This window comes from Thamnophis elegans, chromosome 1 (genome assembly GCF_009769535.1).
Source record: "Thamnophis elegans isolate rThaEle1 chromosome 1, rThaEle1.pri, whole genome shotgun sequence".
Lineage (NCBI taxonomy): Eukaryota > Metazoa > Chordata > Lepidosauria > Squamata > Colubridae > Thamnophis > Thamnophis elegans.
Window position 1 is genome coordinate 25,318,758 of NC_045541.1, and position 20,680 is coordinate 25,339,437.

Here is a 20,680-nt window from a genome sequence, read left to right on the forward strand (position 1 = left end):
AGGGAAAACTCAGTTGATGTATCTGTCCATCAATACTGAGAGAAAGCAAGGTACACATCTTAACTCTCTAAATTAGGCTGAACATTAGTGATACTGAGTAGAGACAAACATTTTAGCCAGCAGAAATAAAACATTAATCCTCACTACTTAGGAAGAGACATAATTATATTGTCAAGTGAGAAACCCAAGGACAGCTCAGCTTTGTGCATGAATACAGTATAAATGGCTAAATTATTTTCAATATACAATAATGGCATTATTACATCTGAGAGAAAGAAAAATATGCTTCAACTCCCATTACTTGAATATCAAATGCTATCACACGTAGACATATCTAAAGTAGATACAAAGGTTTTTGAGGGTTGAAGGTGATGGTTAAAAAAATATGAAGATGGTGGTAGAAGAGCCATGAAAACCTGGCTGCCCACTCAGATCCTTGGCAAGATAGAATAAGATAATTCGCTTTATTGCACCTGCCATCTTTACCTTTATTTTTAACTAGCCAATAACCGGGCGTTGCCTGGGTATTTATTTATAGAGGGAAAATGTCCAGACCAAATGTAATTTCTAATGTTGGATTTTCCCCCTTACCAGAGGGAGCCCCCTTGTACAGTACTGTGAAGCCATTACCATGGTAACTCCACTGTGCTGTACAGTAGAAGCCATTTTAAGGCACAACAGGCTGCATCTTAACCGAACACACACCCCGAGGGGTGTTAGGAGTCTTACCCCCACAGTACTTTTTTCCAGAGAGTAAGTCATCTGTGAACCAAGTTTGGTTGAAATTGCTTGTGTAATTTCTTTACTTGATTATTATGAGTCACTCATCCAGGATAATTGGGAATCAGGCAGCATGCAAGTATAATAAATTATTATCAAAACCTCACCACTTTATGTGCAGCCATGATTTTGATGCATGTACAAAAGGAATTTAGGGTTTCAATTGCATGGTTGAAATTACTATCTTATTTTTTTTTACTGTTCTTACAGATGTCCCTGAATCAATTACCAAGTTGACTCACATCACAGACTCATAGTTACACTTCTGGAAACTCTATGTTTGTGAAGCTCTATTATTATAGTATAGAAGTTTGAAAACTCATTATTACTGGACAGTAATAGCTAGTTGAATTCTGCCTATATATGTGACCTACGTTTAATGGATGAACTGGATAAAAGGAGTTCTGTTATCCTCAAATGTGCACTAAATTGTAAATTGCACTATTTGTGGCAATCTGTGTCACAAAATGGCATTATTATGAACACTGCCATTAATGATAAGAAATCAAAGTAAATTCAACTACCATATTTTTCGGAGTATAAGGTGCACCGGAGTATAAGATGCACCAAGGTTTTGAAGAAGCAAATAAAAAAAAAAAGGTTTTGCACTCTGCAGACCTCCCCAAAACGGCCTGTTTTTCACGAAAACAGGCCCATTTTTTCCACAAATAAAGGGCTTGAATAGGAGGCTTGTGGTGTGTTTCTGGGGGGGTAGCCCCCCCCCAAATGAGCAAAAAGCAGCTTCCCCAGCCCCCAGGAGCACTCTACAAGACTCCTAAGGGCTATGGATGGCCATTTTGGTGAAGGGGTGAGGGTTTTGGAAGGCAAAAAATGCCCCTATTCAGTCTATAAGATGCACCCAGATTTTCACCCTCTTATTTTGAGGGGAAAAGGTGTGTCTTATACTCCGAAAAATACAGTAACTCACATATTGTCCAATGTTTTGTAGGGATGTCCAGACAGAGGTTTTGCTGAATTATCTGATTTTACAAAACATGGCTGTATTACATCAAGGAGGGGGGGGGAGAGAGTGAGTTATATTGAGTCTGCCCATCACTGTCACAGAGCAACTTTGAAATTGATATTAAAAATTCAAAAGTATCTACAAACTTTTAAGCACCACTATATAGTGTGCTTACTCCCCATAACATGGCACTATTAAATATCATTTCAGGCCTCACAGAGCACCTGTGGTTTCAACTGCCCCAGGTCCTCCTTAGTACTGCCACTGTCCATACTACATAAAATTATGAGGTGATTTTATTTCCTAAATAGTTACAACGTAACCCCAGATCCAGAATACAGATAGTCCTTGACTTACAACAGTTCATTTAGTAATGATTCAGTTATGGCACTGAAAAAAATGACTTAGAAGTTTTTCACACTTATGACCATTGCAGCATTCCCATGGTCATGTGATCAAAATTCAGATGTTTGGCAACTGACTCTGTCAGCCTCTATCTTGCTTGCTTGCTATCGGCTGCCATAGTAATGGGGGGAGGAGGAATAGGTGTTTGGAGTGGGGGGGGGGAAGCAAGCTGGTGGAGATGTCTCATCTGTGTGAAGTAAAAGGGAGGATTACTCTCATCGTCTATGGCGCAGCTGAATGGACTTGTTTATGCTCATTCAAGGTCAACCATCCCAGCATACCAGATGGATGAATTCACCTGAAGATGCACCCTACATGACACCATGGGGCCTGGCGATTGGGCATTCAGCCTGGGTCCTTGGGGGGAGAGATTTGGGAATTCTTTCAATATGTTATTTTTGCACCTTTAGCCTCAGATCTTGCTTTTCTTTTGCTGCCATCACTTCATACTCCATAAAAGTACCTTTTCTCTCAAACCATGGAGTTGGGGGATTTCTTTCTTGGTTTTTGAAGAAGGCACGCCTGACAGACTCACTTATGATGGTTGCATTGTCCCAGGGTCATGTGATCACCTTTTGGGAACTTCTAACAATCAAAGTCAATGGGGATGACAGATTCACTTAACAACCGTATTCATAATTGACTTAACAGTTTCAGTGATTCACTTAACAACTGTGGCAAGAAAAATCGTAAAATGGAACAAAACTCACTTAACGAATGTTTCATTCAGCAACAGAAATATTGGGCTGAATTCTGGTGGTAAGTCAAAGATTACCTGCAGTCTTTGAACATTGTATTTATTCTAGGACAACAATACCGAAGCAGGAATTTGTTTTTATCATCTTGTTGGGTGGCCTGGGCATTTAATCAACATGCACTAATTTAATTATCCTTTTCTGAAGCACTCTCCGAGGAGACCAGCAATTTGATGCGTGGAGCAAGGGAACAAGCATACTAGCAGGATTTACTGGCTGGGCATGTTCTATCTGGGCACTGTTGCCATTAATTGGAGTTATGCAAACCACTCAACAATGCGGGAAATTGTCAACCTTTACTGTGTGATGACAACGTCCTTCTGCCGTGGATCAACTTGTTTAACTTTTTAGAAACACAGAATTGTAGTCTGTAGAATCCTCAAGAGGTTTCATATTTTGTAATTTGGACAGCAGTTTTATATTTTAACAAGGCAGTGAATGGATATCCAATAGCAAGGGGAATAATAACTCAACCAATCACTGAGGTCCTTGAATATAAACTTTATTTTTTTAACATCCACTTCCAACCTTCAATCCAGGGTTGAAATCCTCCCAATTCAGCCCGGTTCAGCTGAATCGGTAGGGATGATTGTTCTTGGTTCTGCGAACCAGTAGGAAAAAAAAAAGCTTTCCACAATCGCGTGGATCAGCGGTGAGCGGCGTGATCAGCGGAAGCTCCCCCCTCCCATTTTTTAAAGCATTTTTTCCTGCCAGTTCAGCCAAACCGACAGGGGAAAAAATGCTTTATAAAGCGATGGGGGGGGGGTTTGCTGCGAGAGAGAGGGAGGGAGGGAGGGAAAAAGGAGAGGGAGGAAGGACCACAAACCTGCACTAGATGCAGCTTCAGAGGATATCTTGAAAGAGCACAGCAATCCAGGGCTGGAAGGGATATGGAGGTCATCTAGTCCAACCCCCTGCTCCAGCAGAACATTGTTAAAGTGAGTTTCTGTCTTTTGACTCCCCCAGTCACATGACTACATAGCCATGCCCACCCAGTCACATGACAACCCTCCCCCCCAAAAAATCCATGCCCACAGAACCAGTAGGGGGAAAAATTTACATTTCACCATTGCTTCAATCCGTATATTGTTTTTGGTTACTCCTAATATTTCAAACTTAGTCACTAGGTGAGATGGGTGGTGTAGATAAAATAAATAAAATAATATTTGGTTGCTCTCATCTCAAAATGTTAAGCAGGCCCAGGCCAGGCTAGTACCTTGAATAGGAGACCATCTATAGCTGTAGGCTAGACTGGCAAATTGAAAGGAAAAAAATCCCGGAAATTGAAAGAAATCACTGTGTCAACCTACTTCCATGCTGTTGTTCAGAAAATGTCTCCCCAAAGAATGATCACTGACAAGTCAATTCAGTCACCCAGAATGAGCTCAAATGAAAGGGGATTTTTGATATTTATAATATAGAGACAGTCACCAATTTGGGAAATCAGTGTTTGCCGTAGTCCACCTTTTAGTCCCCATTCAGTCACGACGAAGCTTACAGGGTGATTGTGTGTCTTCTGCTCTCTTTCATCCCAGGCTCACAAGAACAGTTCTGTGGCGATAAAAAGAAAGGCAGCCTCCATGTACATCACCTTAAGGCAGGTAATTGAAAAGGTAGGGCAGGGTTAGTGTACACAAGGACTTCTGAAGCACAGGTAAATTTATTGGACAACAGATGGCAAAGAGAGAGAGCATAACCTATTATAAAAATTATTATCTTGTTTGAGAACAGTAAGGATGTAAACAATTTCACTTCTAGATAAGAGAGAGAGAGAGAGAGAGAAAGAGAGAGAAGGGGGGGGAAATACCATGGTCACAATACACCCTCTTGCACCATGTTTTTTATTAGGCATTCGAAACAGATGTAAAAAATAGTTAAGAAAGTAATTGGATCTGGTTCAAATTTTTTACTTATTTGAATTATCATTCCAAATGCTCTGAATTTATTACTGGACTGCAAATCATAAAAACCAGCAATCTATATTTTTTTTTAAAAAAGGCATTTCCACATAGTTCCCCAAAAAAGGGCTTATGATATTCAGAAGGTATGTCAAGATACATAAACACTTTGTGGATAATTTATTAGGGGCAACCCTTTTCTTGCCAGATTTCAAAACTTCAAAACAAGGAGGTTTCTTCAAAAAAAGAGGCAGCTTGCTCTTTCTAGAGCCAAGGTGGCGCAGTGGTTAAATGCAGCACTGCAGGCTACTGCTAGATCAGCAGTTCAGCGGTTCAAATCTCACCGGCTCAGGGTTGACTCAGCCTTCCATCCTTCCGAGGTGGGTAAAATGAGGACCCAGATTGTTGGGGGCAATATGCTGACTCTCTGTAAACCGCTTAGAGAGGGCTGAAAGCCCTATGAAGCGGTATATAAGTCTACTGCTATTGCTATTGCTATTTCCCCATAAAAGAGAACTGGGACACAAGAGTGAAACCAATATACTGTTGCTAAAGAATGATTTTGAAGGCAAAGAATGATTTTGAAGGCCAAGCTGATGCTAAAATGTATGAATGTGCTGAGCTGCTTAGGTAGAATGATAAGATACAGCAGTGGGACAAAGGGTGAAATTCAGCAGGTTCTGAGTAGTTTTGAGTAGTTCGGAGAACCGGTAAATACTACCTCTGGCTGGCCCCAGAGTGGGGTGGGAATGGAGATTTTGCAATATCCTTCCCCTGCCACGCCCACCAGGCCACAGCCACAGAACCGGTAGTAAAAAAAAAATGAATTTCACCACTGAGTGGGATTTGGAAGTCAGTTGAGCTGGAAACAAAAAAAGCACATCACATTACACAGTTTCGAGACACCACTCGGATGAGGCGTAAGAAAGAAATCATTCACAAGATTCCTTGGAATGAAATGAAAGCTCAGAGAGGTTTCTGGTTACTCGGTAGAATTAAAACCAATTTCCTGGAAGTTAAATAACTATGGAAATGCAAAGCACGAGCTATCACAAGGGAAGTCTATATATATAATCTGAGGAATGGATCTGTCTTGGGAGGAGAAGCACTTCAGATCTAAACCATTTTCTTACCCAGACTCTGAGGTAGCTCAGTACGATGCCCGCCTTGAGTTAAATGAATAGATGATGATTCAAGACAGAATCTGCATTATCAATGCTTCCCAAAAAGTAAGCTCCTTTAGCAATGGAGTATGTATTATTTAATTTCTATTTAATTAATGAAGTACATAATTAGACTCTGTCCCTAATTCTTCAGGGTATTGTCTTTGTTAGCAGTCTGCAAAATAAAATGAATTACCGACTCAAGATAAATACATAAATACATCAAAAGATAAATACAATGCCCAGAACCTGAGCATATTTTAGCTCCTACGCTACAGATAGCAACCATCAATTGGAACCGGCAAGTCTGTTGCTAAGTGCTGCAGTCGCTAAGCGGAAAATCATTTGATGGTGATGGATTTACAACATCACTTCCCACTTGGTCATTAAGTAAGCCACTATGGGTGGTTAAGCAAAACCGCACTTAAGTGCGACTTGTGACTTCACTTCCATGTACTCCATAAACCCTGCTTGTCCCAATCAAGTAAGGAACATGGAAAAGGTGATGTTGCAAATCCCAGGACTGGTTGCAAACTTTTTTTTTTAATTTCATCATATTTTTCAACTATCATTCAATGAGACAGTCAAATAAGCAAGGGATAACTGCACAAAAGAGGATATGTACCGTATAAATACTCAGTTTCTTGCTATATTTTTAAGAACCTGATAGTATCTTTAAAAATTAACATTTCAGACATTTACATTTCTATACTTGAGCTGGTCAACACACCAGGTCATGAATATTTGAAGAGGTAAATGTTTTAGTGATGAGGCATTATTGGAAGAATTTCTATGCAACTGAATTATATTTTCCTTTCTCTCCTGTACTCTATGCTGCAGTCTTGGCTCATGCCGGCTACGCTAAAGAATAAGACAATAAAAGATGTATACATCAACACTGCTAATTGAATGAAAAGAGATGAGGAAAGCAACAATAAAAAAAGAGAAGGTTCCTGCCTCAATTTGAAGCACACAATTCCAGAAATGTCTTAGCTAAAAAATGCACACACGTACACTCCAAGGACACTGTCATTGGTTTATTGTTAGGGCCTGCAGCTATTGCTTATAGTTCCCCAATAATGGCCTTCAATGCCACCTAAGTGCCATTATCGCTGTTGTGAATTATTATGATCAGCTGTCAAGAATATCACACAGTTTACAGCATTTTTGCAAATTCCGATATATCAGTATTGAGCACGTCTACCATGCCTCATCACTTCTACTTGCTCTTCTGTCAAGTGGAGCAGCTAACCAGAGAACCCGAATCTGTGTTTCATATAATAGAATAGAGTAGGGTAGGGTAGGGTAGAATAGAATAGAATAATAGAATTGGAAGGGACCTTGGAGATCTAGTCCAACCCTCTGCTTAGGCAGGAAACCTTACACCACTTCAGATAAATGGCTATCCAACATTTTCTTAAAGACTTGCAGTGTTGGGGCATTCACAACTTCTGGAAGCAAGTTGTTCCACTGATTAATTGTTCTAACTGTCAGGAAATTTCTCCTCAGTTCTAAGTTGCTTCTCTCCTTGATTAGTTTCCATCCATTGCTTCTTGTTCTACCCTCAGGTGCTCTGGAGAATAGTTTGACTCCCTCCTCTTTGTGGCAATCCCTGAGATATTGGAAGACTGCAATCATGTCTGCCTTAGTCCTTCTTTTCATCTAATTCCTAATTCCAGCAACCATTCTTTATATGTTTTAGCCTCCAGTCCAGTGGTGGGTTCTGGATTCCGTTCCAACTGGAATGGTTGGAACAGCCCCAGAATCACCCACATGCACGCACGCAAAGTGCACACGCGCGGGGCACGCACATGCGTTGTAGTGTCAAATGATGCAGTATTCCAAGTGTGGCCTTAACCAAGGCATTATAAAGAGGTATTAACACTTCACATGATCTTGAGTCTATCCCTCTGTTTATGCAGTCTAAAGCTGTGTTGGCTTTTTTGGCTGGTGTCCCACACTGTTGGCTCATGCTGGCTCACAGTTTCACTTAATGTTACATCTCAGCTAAGATCCTTTTGCTTATGGCTGTCTAACAAGCCAAAATCAGAGACTAAGGACAAATACTATTTTCTGATTCTAACTTGCCAGGAGGGGTATGAGGGACCCGACTCAGATCTACTGCTAGATAATCCCACCTTTATTAAAATAACACATACACACAACTTTTATTTTTAGGAAAGGAGTGTGAAGTGAGGAATCAGGCAGTCTTGATATACAGTACCTGGTTAAAAAGTCTGGACAATGAATAGTTTTTAGACAACACAATGACAGGACAAGGAACTTCCGATAAGATTTATTAGAGGTTTGAATTATTTTAATATAAAATTCTAACTTGTTTGCTAGCCTTGGTCACTTTGGAAATAAATAATCTTTATTCTATATACAGTGCAGGGGTGGGTTTCAAAAATTGTTCGAACCACCTCTGTGGGCGTGGCCTCCTTTGTGGGAGTGGCTTGCCGCCCATGTGACCGGATGGGAGTGGCTTGCCTCCCATGTGACCAGATGGGAGTGGCTTGCCGCCCATGTTACCGGATGGGAGTGTCCAAGACGATGTTATTACTAGATATTACTAATTACTAGATATTATTAATATTACTAGATCATTATTAATGCATAGATAACTGTGGGACATTACACACCCACCCACACCCACAAACTATGACAGTGCTAGGAAAACACCAAAAAAATAAAAATCCCCCCCCCCCAAAAAAAAGACTGCCAATGAAACCAGTTTTTTTTTTCCTAAGCCTAAGAACAGGAAAGACAAAGTCACTGGAATAAAAACCATCAAGGCAATGTGGAAAATTATAAAGGACAGGCACTCACAGAACCATCAACCACCTCAGAATTACCTAAACAAGTAAGGTGACCAGATTTTCAGATTGATAAAGAGGGACACCATTGACCGGAGGGGGGGGGAGCTAGGCCGCGGCAGTTACTGCCAGCCCGCGACCTCGCTAGGGACGTCTGGTCACCTTAATTATATACATCCTCTCTCTCTCTATCCATCCATCCATCTGTCTAACTGCCTGCCTATCTAGTTATGGTATCCCTCTCCCTCTTTCCCCCTCTCTTTCTCCATCCATCTATCTGCTTGCCTACCTATCTCTCTCTCTTTCTCTCTATCCATCCGTCTATCTGCCTGCCTATCTGTCTATCTAGTTATGGTCTCTCTCTCTCTCTCCCTCTCCCTCCCTCATTATCATCTATCTCAGTGTTTCTCCACCTTTTTATAAAAATATTTTTTTTAATTTTTTTTGTTACAGACGACACATGCCCACAACAATAAAAACAAAACAAAACAAAAAGAAAAAAACCCATCATCACATATAGCATGTCGTTTGGTTACAAGTGTTTTAACATTTATCATTCTTATACATTTATTATTTCATTTAATAGGTTATAATATACAGTTTGGGTTGCTTTGTTTACCATCCCTTCCTCCTGTTATAACACCACCTTATTTTCCCTTTCTTTTCTCCCTCCCTTCTCTACTTTCCTCCTTCTTCCTCTCCTTCCCCTTCCTTCTTCCCTTACCTTTCTCCTACTCCTGCTCTTCCTCTTCCCCTTTCTACCCTCTCTCCCCCTCTTTCTCTCCTTTCCATCCTCCTCTCCTTACCTCTTTCTTCTTTCCCCCATCTTCCTTTCATTCTCTCCTCCTTTCTCCCTTTCTCCCAACTCCCTTTCTGGGAGTTGAAGTCCACACACTTTCAAGTCTCCAAGGTGGAGAAAGACTGATCTATCTAATTAATATAATTATTTCTCCCTCTCTTTTTCACTCTCTTTCCAGCGCATACACGCAAATGCATAGGGCAGCCCACCTCACACACAGGTAACTCCGGGCGGCTTACGGGAAGAGGACAGCTCACCCACGCGGGGGGGGGGGGCAGGATTTCGCCAAGAAAAGTTAACTTTCCTGCGAAAGGGGCCGGCAGCCTCTCAGCTCTTCCCGGCCGGGAAGACCTCCCCCCACTTCCACTCCTGCGACCCTCCTCCCGCCTCCTCGGAGCTTCAAGCAAGCTAACTGGGAAGGCCGGGGAAGAAGAAGAAACGGCAGCGCGAGGTCAGCGGTCCTTGGGGGTGCGGCGGAAGCCCTGCAAAAGTGCTCCTTTCCCGGCTCGGCTACCATTGCTGCTGCTGCGGGCGGAAGGAGAGCAATAGCAATAGCAGTAGACTTATATACCGCTTCATAGGCCTTTCAGGTCTCTCTAAGCGGTTTACAGAGAGTCAGCATATTGCCCCCAACAATCTGGGTCCTCATTTTACCCACCTCGGAAGGATGGAAGGCTGAGTCAACCCTGAGCCGGTGAGATTTGAACCGCTGACCTGCTGATCTAGCAGTAGCCTGCAGTGCTGCATTTAACCACTACGCCACCTTGGCTCTTGCAAGGTGGAGGAGAGGAGGAGGAGGAAGAAAATAAAGCGGCGGGATGGTCCCTGCAGCCGCCGACGCAGGAAAGGTGCGCTTTGACAGCCCTGCCAAAGCGCTCCTTTCCCGGCTCGGCTACCATTGCTGCTGCTGCGGGCGGAAGGAGAGGAGGAGGAGGAAGAAAATAAAGCGGCGAGATGGTCCCTGCAGCCGCCGACGCGGGAAAGGTGCGCTTTGACAGCCCTGCCAAAGCGCTCCTTTCCCGGCTCGGCTACCATTGCTGCTGCTGCGGGCGGAAGGAGAGGAGGAGGAGGAAGAAAATAAAGCGGCGGGATGGTCCCTGCAGCCGCCGACGCGGGAAAGGTGCGCTTTGACAGCCCTGCCAAAGCGCTCCTTTCCCGGCTCGGCTGCCATTGCTGCTGCTGCGGGCGGAAGGGGAGGAGGAGGAGGAGGAAGGTAAAGCGGTGGGGTGGTCCCTGCAGCCGCCGACGCGGGAAAGGTGCGCTTTGACAGCCCTGCCAAAGCGCTCCTTTCCCGGCTCGGCTACCATTGCTGCTGCTGCGGGCGGAAGGAGAGGAGGAGGAGGAAGAAAATAAAGCGGCGGGATGGTCCCTGCAGCCGCCGACGCGGGAAAGGTGCGCTTTGACAGCCCTGCCAAAGCGCTCCTTTCCCGGCTCGGCTACCATTGCTGCTGCTGCGGGCGGAAGGAGAGGAGGAGGAGGAAGAAAATAAAGCGGCGGGATGGTCCCTGCAGCCGCCGACGCGGGAAAGGTGCGCTTTGACAGCCCTGCCAAAGCGCTCCTTTCCCGGCTCGGCTGCTGCTGCTGCGGGCGGAAGGAGAGGAGGAGGAGGAAGAAAATAAAGCGGCGAGATGGTCCCTGCAGCCGCCGACGCGGGAAAGGTGCGCTTTGACAGCCCTGCCAAAGCGCTCCTTTCCCGGCTCGGCTGCCATTGCTGCTGCTGCGGGCGGAAGGGGAGGAGGAGGAGGAGGAAGGTAAAGCGGTGGGGTGGTCCCTGCAGCCGCCGACGCGGGAAAGGTGCGCTTTGACAGCCCTGCCAAAGCGCTCCTTTCCCGGCTCGGCTGCCATTGCTGCTGCTGCGGGCGGAAGGAGAGGAGGAGGAGGAAGAAAATAAAGCGGCGAGATGGTCCCTGCAGCCGCCGACGCGGGAAAGGTGCGCTTTGACAGCCCTGCCAAAGCGCTCCTTTCCCGGCTCGGCTGCCATTGCTGCTGCTGCGGGCGGAAGGGGAGGAGGAGGAGGAGGAAGGTAAAGCGGTGGGGTGGTCCCTGCAGCCGCCGAGGCGGGAAAGGTGCGCTTTGACAGGGCTTCCTCTCCGGAGAGGCGTTTTTTAAAAAGAAAAACCCTGCAGGCACCCAGCGACAGGGGCTAGGAGCTAGGAACCCGGAAGTTAATTACTTCCGGGTTCACTGACGAACCGGATCGCAAGAACCGGTGCGAACCGGTAGGAACCCACCCCTGATACAGTGGGATTATCTGAACTCCCCCCCACCATTTTTAGCAAACTTTTAGCAAAGTTTTAACATGCTTCAGTCTGACAAACAGCAACTCTGTCATTAGTTGCTTGAACAATCTCATGATCTCTTTATTTAAAAGAGGTTTAAAAGAGGCCTGTGCTGCTTGACTTAATTCTATTTCACCTGAAGTTTAGTGCGCAGAGACTCTTCTAGACAGAAAAGTGGGGTTCTGACTACTGAGTAACTATTGCAAAAAAATGGGCTCTCCAAAGAAGTAGAAAACATGGTGAACTTTATTCTCCTCAATCCCTTGAGCATTCAGGGAGAGAGATTGACAATAAAAACAGATTGCTTGGGGCCTCAACAATCCAAACAATCAAATTAACTCTAAGAATATCTAATTGAGGAAATAAATGGATCCAGGAGCAGCGATTTGAGGCTTGTTCTCTTGCTGTTATAGTGTCTAAATACTTGGCTGCTAGCATATGGAATCTCCTTACCTAAGTAATCCCTGGCCCCTTTCGTTTCTTCTTAGTAAGGCTTTCCAATGTGAGGAGCCACTTTTCTTTTTCTCTGCCTGGGCAATGAGCTGAGCCAAGCAGCAGAGATGGGTGTGGGAGGTTGTTTACATAGGCCTGATAAAAGTAATCCAGCAGATGCTTTCTCTGCAGGGTTCTCTTTGTTGTCCTATGCCTTCCTTCTCCAACACCTCCACTCATCCTCCTCTTTCTTCAGAGCAGTCTTTATGTTTAGCAACCAGAGTCTGCAGCAAGGGTGAAATCAACTTACCTTCGCCACCGGTTCGCAAATGTGAGTGCACACCGCCACCTCCACACATGCGCCGGACCTTCCGCGCATGCACACAATGTCAAAACGGGACATGATGACCTCCGGGTGGGTGGGTGGAGCCTCCCGCCGCCACCGCTTCGCCCGAACCGGATAGAACCAGCTGAATTGCACCACTGGTCTGCAGGTACTCATAATCTGGAGCAGTGTTTATCAACCATAGGCACTTTAAGATGTGCAGAATTCTGGGAGTTGGTCTATTCATCTTGACAAAGGTTGAGAAACTCTGATCTAGAACCATGGTTTACTCACAAGGAGGCAGGTGTTTTCCACACATCACATTAAGACAGGGCTGTCAAACTCGCGATGACATCTTGTTATGTGATGTATCACAACTTCCCCCCTTTGCTAAAATGGGGGTGGGTGTGGCCAGCACGTGATGCATCCACCCTGTGGTCCACGAGTTTGACCCCTGCATTAGGACTATAAATGGCGAACCTATAGCTCATGTGCCACAGGCTTTATAGGAGCCTGGGGAGGGTGAAAAGAGCCTCCCTGCCCCCCCCCCGGAGGCCCTCTGGAGGCTTCAGGAGCGCAAAAAACTGGTCCTATGGGCAAACTGGAAATTCAGGAACGGATTTCTGGTTTGCTCGTAGGGTCGGTTTAAGCCCTCCAGAGGCTTCAGAGACCTTCAGGAGGCTTCCCTGAAGCCTCCGGAGGACTAAAAAGGACCCTACTAGCAAACTGGAAGTCCCTGAAGCCTCTGGAGGGCCTCCGAGGGGGCGGGGGAGGCTCTTTTCACCCTCCCCAGGCTCCTATAAAGCCTCTGGAGCCTGGGGAGGGCGAAAAAAACATGCAATGGGGGGAGCGCCTCTCATGCGGGCATGTGCACTGGGGTGTTGCACGACTCCCATGCGCTCCTCCCCTTATGGCACACAATCCAAAAAGTTTTGCTATCGCTGCTATAAATAATAGGTTTTCATTTTTCATTAATACTACTTATTCATTGTTTACAATATTTATATTTATAAAATTTATAGCCTAGGCTCGTGATGGTGAACCTATAAAACATGTGCCAGAGGTGGAAAGCAGAGCCCTCTCTGTGGGAACATGCGCCATTGCCAGCTGCTCTTCTAGTTTCTGGTGTGCACATGTGTACCAGCCAGCTGGTCTTCGCAGGCACCAGAGCCCCGGAAAACAGTCTGAAAAATGGCCAAAAAACAGACCATTTTTGGACCTTTCTCTGGGCTGTTTTCAAGCCATTTTGGGGGGCATTTCCAGGGTTTGGGGGGGGCATTTCAGGCCTTTTTGGGGTCATTTTAGGAGTTTTTTGAGACATTGTCAGGCCATTTTGGGGGCATTTTCATGCCCAAACAACATCACAAAAACAGCCCAAAAATGGCTTGCAAATGGCCTAAAAATGGCCCAAGAATGGCCTGAAAAACAGCAAAAAACCAGCCATGCGCACACAGGCCAGCTGTTCTTCAGGTTTCTGCTTGCCATTTCTGCACAAATTAAGCAAAATCCTTTGGCATCTTATATAGAAAAGACTGTACTTATATGTTATACTTGCCTTCGTGTCATGATTATTTCATTCCTCAATGCTTATTTCTTTAGTCCCCAGGAATGAAAATACTTGTTTTTCTCTTGTCACCCCAGAAAGTTCAAGCTATATATCGCAGTAAGATAATGCTCCAAAAATAAGTGAAATCCCCCCAAAATTCATTCTCTTCCTATCTGAACCTCAGCAGGCAAACTGGAGATTAACACCTGAAAATGTAGTAAGTACTGCATTTTATAATATCTATAAGTAACTTAATTTTCTCATTAACTCTTGACATACTCACTGAAGGATATTGGCAAGAGAAAAAATGAACTGTAATATTCCATACTGTATGCTGCTGAGGTTTCTCACGCACAGAAATCAATATCAAAATTCATAGATTAGCCCATGAGAGCAATTTGAGGGTTTGGAATTTTCCTATTTCAAAAATGAAATCTTAAAAGCCCAAGGGAAGTTATTGCATTTCACAGATAAGAGATCGGACATCTTAATCCTCCAGGAGAACTTTTATCCCATGCAAGCTGCTACCACAGCTGCCTGTGTAAAGCTAGATGTCTCTACGGATGAACATGATATGTAGCAGAGCAGATGTTCATGGACAAGATGTTATTTAAACAGTAGCCATCAGAGGCAAAGGAAATAGCCCATTTTGAAAGGGTTGGCAAAAGAAGGGTAATATTTGTTCTTTTCACTGAACAATTACCGAGCTAGGGAGGGTGGTTTGGAAAGCAACTACAGTTTACTTCCCTAGGCTTGTCAAAAGGACAACTGTTCTATGGAAAAAAAGAAGGAAAAGGAGGACCAGGGTCTAATTAAAATCCAGACATAGCCCAAAGCATCTTCCTATCTCACACAAAGCCATGGTTTGACCTCCCCATCAACATACATGAACTGATCACATGGCAACTGAGTCTTCCTACAAATCTGGCAACAGGGCAAAGGTTTGAAATATAAAGGTACTTTGGAGATGCAGGGCAACTGTCACCCATAAGTTCATTCATTAACTTCTCATTGTCCTGCAACATCAATAATTGCAGCAATTACCTTACTCCGCCTTATGTTTGCCTGCCATCTGATAATATTTCTGGGTACAGTTTCTATGAAATAAAATGCACAAGCGGCAAAGGGAAATATTGCACCATATACATCAAATTCTTTAATGATTTTTTTTTCCTGGAACGCTCCATATAGCTCCCTGTTCATGATCTCCCTGTTTATGATCTAGCCAAAAATATTTCTCAAGGGATTAGTATTAATTCTAATGTTGTATGTAAAGGATGTCTCCGGCTCCATACGTGTTAAATTACTGTCCAAAAGCTTTGCAACCACGGGGAAATGTTTTCCCTATCAGGAAAACATAATATTTTTATAGTCTGACAATTAAAGGCCATGTACCACAGAATATCAGGTCTGTAGATTAAAATAAGGGTTCCACCACAAAACCGCGTTCGACTAAAGCGCGCTCGACGAAACAGCATAGCTGACGTCATCACAGCGCGACGAAAAAAGCACGCTGTAAACGCTAAAGCTAAAATTAACCCCTAAACCTAAACCTAACCCCCCTAAACCTAATCCTAAACCTAACCCTAAACCTAACCCTTAACCTAACCCTAAACCTAACCCTTAACCTAACGCTAAACCTAATCCTAACCCTTAACCTAACCCTAAACCTAACCCTAACCCTTAACCTAACCCTAAACCTAACCCTAACCCTTAACCTAACCCTAAACCTAACCTTAAACCTAACCCTTACCTTAACTTGAATCAGCTTGCTTGCAAAGCACTATTTAAAGTGCCCTTTTTTCTCCGCGGTCGCTGTTGTCGCCCTGCTGATGACGTCAGCAACGCGGTTTAATCGGGCGCACTTTAGTGGAGTGCGGTTTTGTCGTGCCACGTAAAATAAGTACATTCCTGAGGCTAACATTCCAAATGCCCTAAAGAACATCTATCTCTGTACCCAGACAAAACACTGTTCAACTGCAGTTGGAATGATTATATTAAAAATAAAAATAAAATTACTCAAAGAACATCTAGCTCAGGAGACATCAGCTTATTTTATTGGTGTGAGTTAAGACTTACTATGTTTTATCATGTTTTCGAGTTTTAAAATATTACTCTCCAAAATCTAGCAGATTAGTATGTTAAGGATGAACTATGGCTACTACACATGAAGACACAACTAATTAAAAAGTGAGAGCTTCCATGTCCCATTCACCAATTACTGAGGTTATTTTTCAAATTTAACCTCATTTTGCTACTAATTCTAAAATTCCTCAAACTGTTTACAACATTCTTTGCCCAAAACACCACAAATCTCCAACAGCACCTAACTTTTCACACTGTGTAGCTGAATAACAGTTACGAGATTATCAAATAAACGTCAAACCATTTCAATATAATAAATATTTAATAAAGTATTTCATAGAAGAAATGACAAAACAAAAAGTATATCAGATTACAGATGCACACATAAATGAATTTTAAACAGAAAAAGGGAATGGAGAGCCTTTTATTAAAACAGAAGTATTTATGTGCACCTCAAAATTAACAATCTGCCAATTTGTTGAAAATGTTTTGGCTTCTCTTCGCTACCATTCTGAAAAATACTTCACTGAAGCAAGATACTGTCACAGAGCTTATGAATAACTGCAATCTGCTCCACTGATTGTACAGATAACCTATCCATGCAATATATAATGTATGATTTAGACGGCTTGACCTTTGTTCCATCTCCCTATGTTAGCTTGGTTCAATCAGTCTTTTGAGCTTACCTCCCAAAGTGCCTTGAAATCTTTCTGCTCAATGCGCAGGAGTTCACTGTTTTCTCTTGTAACAATGGTAGCATGACGAGGGGTGTTATCCAAGACCGACTCTCCAAACGCTGTCCCTATTCCCAAGGTGCATATTGTCACAGCATCCTGTGAAGCAGAGTTAAAGAGACAGGCACTCAGCCTTTGGATGTCAAAGGATGTAGGAACCACTGTCTTGCCAAAGACATACTATCTTCAGTTGGAAACAATGCTTAGGAAATGACAAGTCATTTCCTACAAATAGTGCATTTGTCCTTTAGGAAAGTCTTGTCCTAGTTCAAACTAATGTGTCTGCTCTGAATGTTTAGTCTACATCAAGTAATAATTTTAAAAAATGGCATCTGTTCTCTAAAGAGTGACTTTCTATTATCAAAGTCTAGTGCTCACATTACATAGTGTTACCGTATTTCTGCTGTAACAAATCTGAACACCTACTACACTGCAGCAAATAGAGAAAAGTCTCTTTGCTATCATCTAGTGGTTAACTGAAGTTTTGCTAGAGAAGTTCAGGCAAGTTTATGGAAGGTTGATGGGCAAATTGAAAATTCCAATACTTCTTCCCATTGGTAGGAGTTCAAATCCTTTAATCCTGAGATTTGATTCAGGATTCAGAATCAACCATTTGTAAGGTTAGTAAGCCTTCCATCCTTCCAAAGTCAATAAAATTAAGAGTCCAGATTGTTGAGGGCAATATGCAGTCTCTGTAAACTTCTTAGAGTGGGCTATAAAGCACTATCAAACAGTGTATAAGTCTAAGTACTATTGTTATTAAGTGGTCTTACCACTGTAGTTACTTCAGACTGCAGAAAGCCAATCCACTGTATTTGGAAACTTCCCTAAATGTTGTACTGCATTATACCTCCACAACTTTTTCAATATCCTGCTTTACTGCAATTACTTGTTTATTTAATTTCTGGACAAAATCAGTGTATGTATGTATGCATGTAATGTTTGCTTGCTTGCTTGTTTGTTTGGAAGGATGATACTAAAAAATAAAAATTAATAAATGAACAATGGGACCAAGAATTAGGCATCTTGTTTAGTCTTAGTAGTTACCAATATACAAGGCATTACATTCAAAATGTTCTTTTTGTTCTTATTTTAATATAATTTGTATGTTACAGGTCCTCACCTAATTATTTCATCTTTGATTCATAATTTTTCTCTCATTCTATTAACAGTACTTTGATGACTCATTATCTTTAACATTTTAGAAACATAGAAAACAGCCTAATACCAATCTACTATCTTCCCAGCATAATATCCCCAATATTGAAAGACTATTGATTCTACCCTTTTTTAAAACAGAAGCCCTGTCTACTGATGCCAATATTTTTTGTTCAAAAAACCCTGTGCTCTATCCATTGAGCAAAGAAAGCAGTTCATAACAAACCATACCGAGTTTAAAATAACACATGTGTCATAACGTCATCATGCAAATGTCACAATTGTGTAACAATGGTATGACATTTGACGCTTCTACATACACTGTATTACTTAAATGAGGGTTTCATGAGGTACTTATTGTCACCTGCCACTCCCACTTGAATGGATATGAGGGAGCAACGGCCCTTTGCCATCGTGAGAAATAGAACATTTGAAAAAAAACAAGAGATATACAGGACATGATTATCACAGGCAAGATCGCAATGAACACATAGACAATGGTGAAGCTGGCATTACAATGTAATAATCTCTTAAATATTCAGGCTTGTTCAATGCATAAACCATAATTCACTTCACTTCTTTTGTCTGAAAAAATGAATTCATAAGATGGAAATAAAAATAATTAATTGCAGAGGATTCATTCTGAAAGGGAGATTTTCAATTCCCGTTGACTTGAATTCAATAGCTGGCTTCACTTACTACACTAAGCCATGGTTTACTCAAGTGCAATGGGTTGACTAACCACAGGACTTCCATTTTCGCAAAAACACTAAACCATATACTTTTGGTCATAGCACAATATGGAAAGTGGGGCAATTAAGAGAGGTGATACTGCTACTTTTTGTTCTATTTTCCCTTTCCGTGAAAAATCAAACCTAGGTTAATATAACTGGAGACAGAACAAAAAGGAAACGAAGTTCATATACACAACTGTAGATTTAGGGTGACTTAAAAAAAACGAATAAAACATGAGGGACTTTTTTCTGGAAAGTCAGCAAGCTCTTTTGATAGCTTAGAGGCCAAAGGCACTATCTCTTTTTGGTGCCCTTTTGTTTAATGGCACAAGCCAATTAAATGGTTTAACACGACTCTCAAAGAACTCCTGCTGTTCTCATGATCAGACCCTGAAAACATGATAAAACCTGAGGTGTTCTCTCTGGAAACTGAGAACTAGCAGATATCCCACTGCTGGCTGACAGCTGATGGGTTAGCCATTGAGTTTTCTACAGAAAAAGTGAGTCAGAAACTTAAATCATCTGGTTTATTTCTGACATAAAAGTTCAATTAATATATTGGTAAAATGTACATATGGAGGACTGCGATACTATCTACTCCATTATCCACTTCCAAAGTACCACAGCCCCATTGGGGCTCCAGACTAGTTGGCACAACCATGTCTTCAAGGTCTTTCAGAAGGCCCAAAGGATGGGAGCAGATCTGACCTGGAAGGGCAAAATGTTGATTAGAAACATCAGAAATTAATGTTGTAAGTCAAATTCTTCAGTCATCTATAACAAGTAAAGGTTCCCCTCGCACATATGTGCTAGTCGTTCCTGACTCTAGGGGCGGTGCTCATCTTCGTTTCAAAACCAAAGAGCCAGCGCTGTCCGAAGACGTCCCCGTGGTCATGTGGCCTGCATGACTAAACGCTGAAGGAGCATGGAATGCTGTTACCTTCCCACCAAAGGTGGTTCCTATTTTTCTACTTGCATTTTTACATGCTTTCAAACCGCTAGGTTGGCAGAATCTGGGACAAGTAACGGGAGCTCACTCTGTTACACGGCGCTAGGGATTCAAAACGCTGAACTGCTAACCTTCTGATCGACAAGTTCAGCATCTTAGCCACTGAGCCACGGCATCCCAATGAAAAGTAAAACTGGTTTAAAATGTCAGTGTTCATGGAGAAACCTGAGTATTAAATAAGCAGTGGGAATTCTCTCACATCTTGAGGTTCTTCACTGAAGCTAACTACAGAGCATGCTTCTTTATATAACACATATCTAAACTAATAACATTAGTAATGGCTACTGATCGAGATGATTTTAAAAGGGAACTAGACAAATACATGGAACATTAGAATATTAATAGTTAACAGATTTGACAGATAATTTCTATCTTCCAGCAACACCTAAAATACCATCTTGTGGGAGGACTGATGGAGGAGGCTGTCATCCTCATATCATGGTTTAAATTTCTTAGATCTATTGCCAAACTTAATAGTTCTGATCCAAAATAATTCTTCTGGATTTTCTCCCAAGCAAATTCTTGGTTGCAGCAGGAAAATTAGGCTATTGATATTCCTACATATCATTTTCCATTGCCCATGATATTTGTTTGAGTCATCAAAATTAGCACAACCATTATATTATACCAAATATCATCTTATAGCACATTCTAATATGTTATGAGTTAATTAATAAAAGAGAATCTGTTTGGTACAGTTAAAGAATCAGGATAGAAACCCAGCTTAGGACAAAGCCAACTGGGTGACTTGGACCAATCCTTCTATCTCAACCTTAGGAAGAAAACAAGGGCAAACCC

General features: G+C 42.5%; 1 long non-coding RNA gene across 1 annotated transcript in view; it reads right to left on the reverse strand.

Annotated features, from left to right (window-relative positions):
• Nucleotides 1-20,680, reverse strand: part of LOC116503441 — a 40,976-nt gene that overhangs the window by 14,697 nt on the left and 5,599 nt on the right. The window contains exon 2 of the long non-coding RNA XR_004254712.1: nucleotides 16,934-17,080. This is a non-coding gene — a long non-coding RNA (uncharacterized LOC116503441). The remainder of the gene's footprint in view (nucleotides 1-16,933; nucleotides 17,081-20,680) is intronic.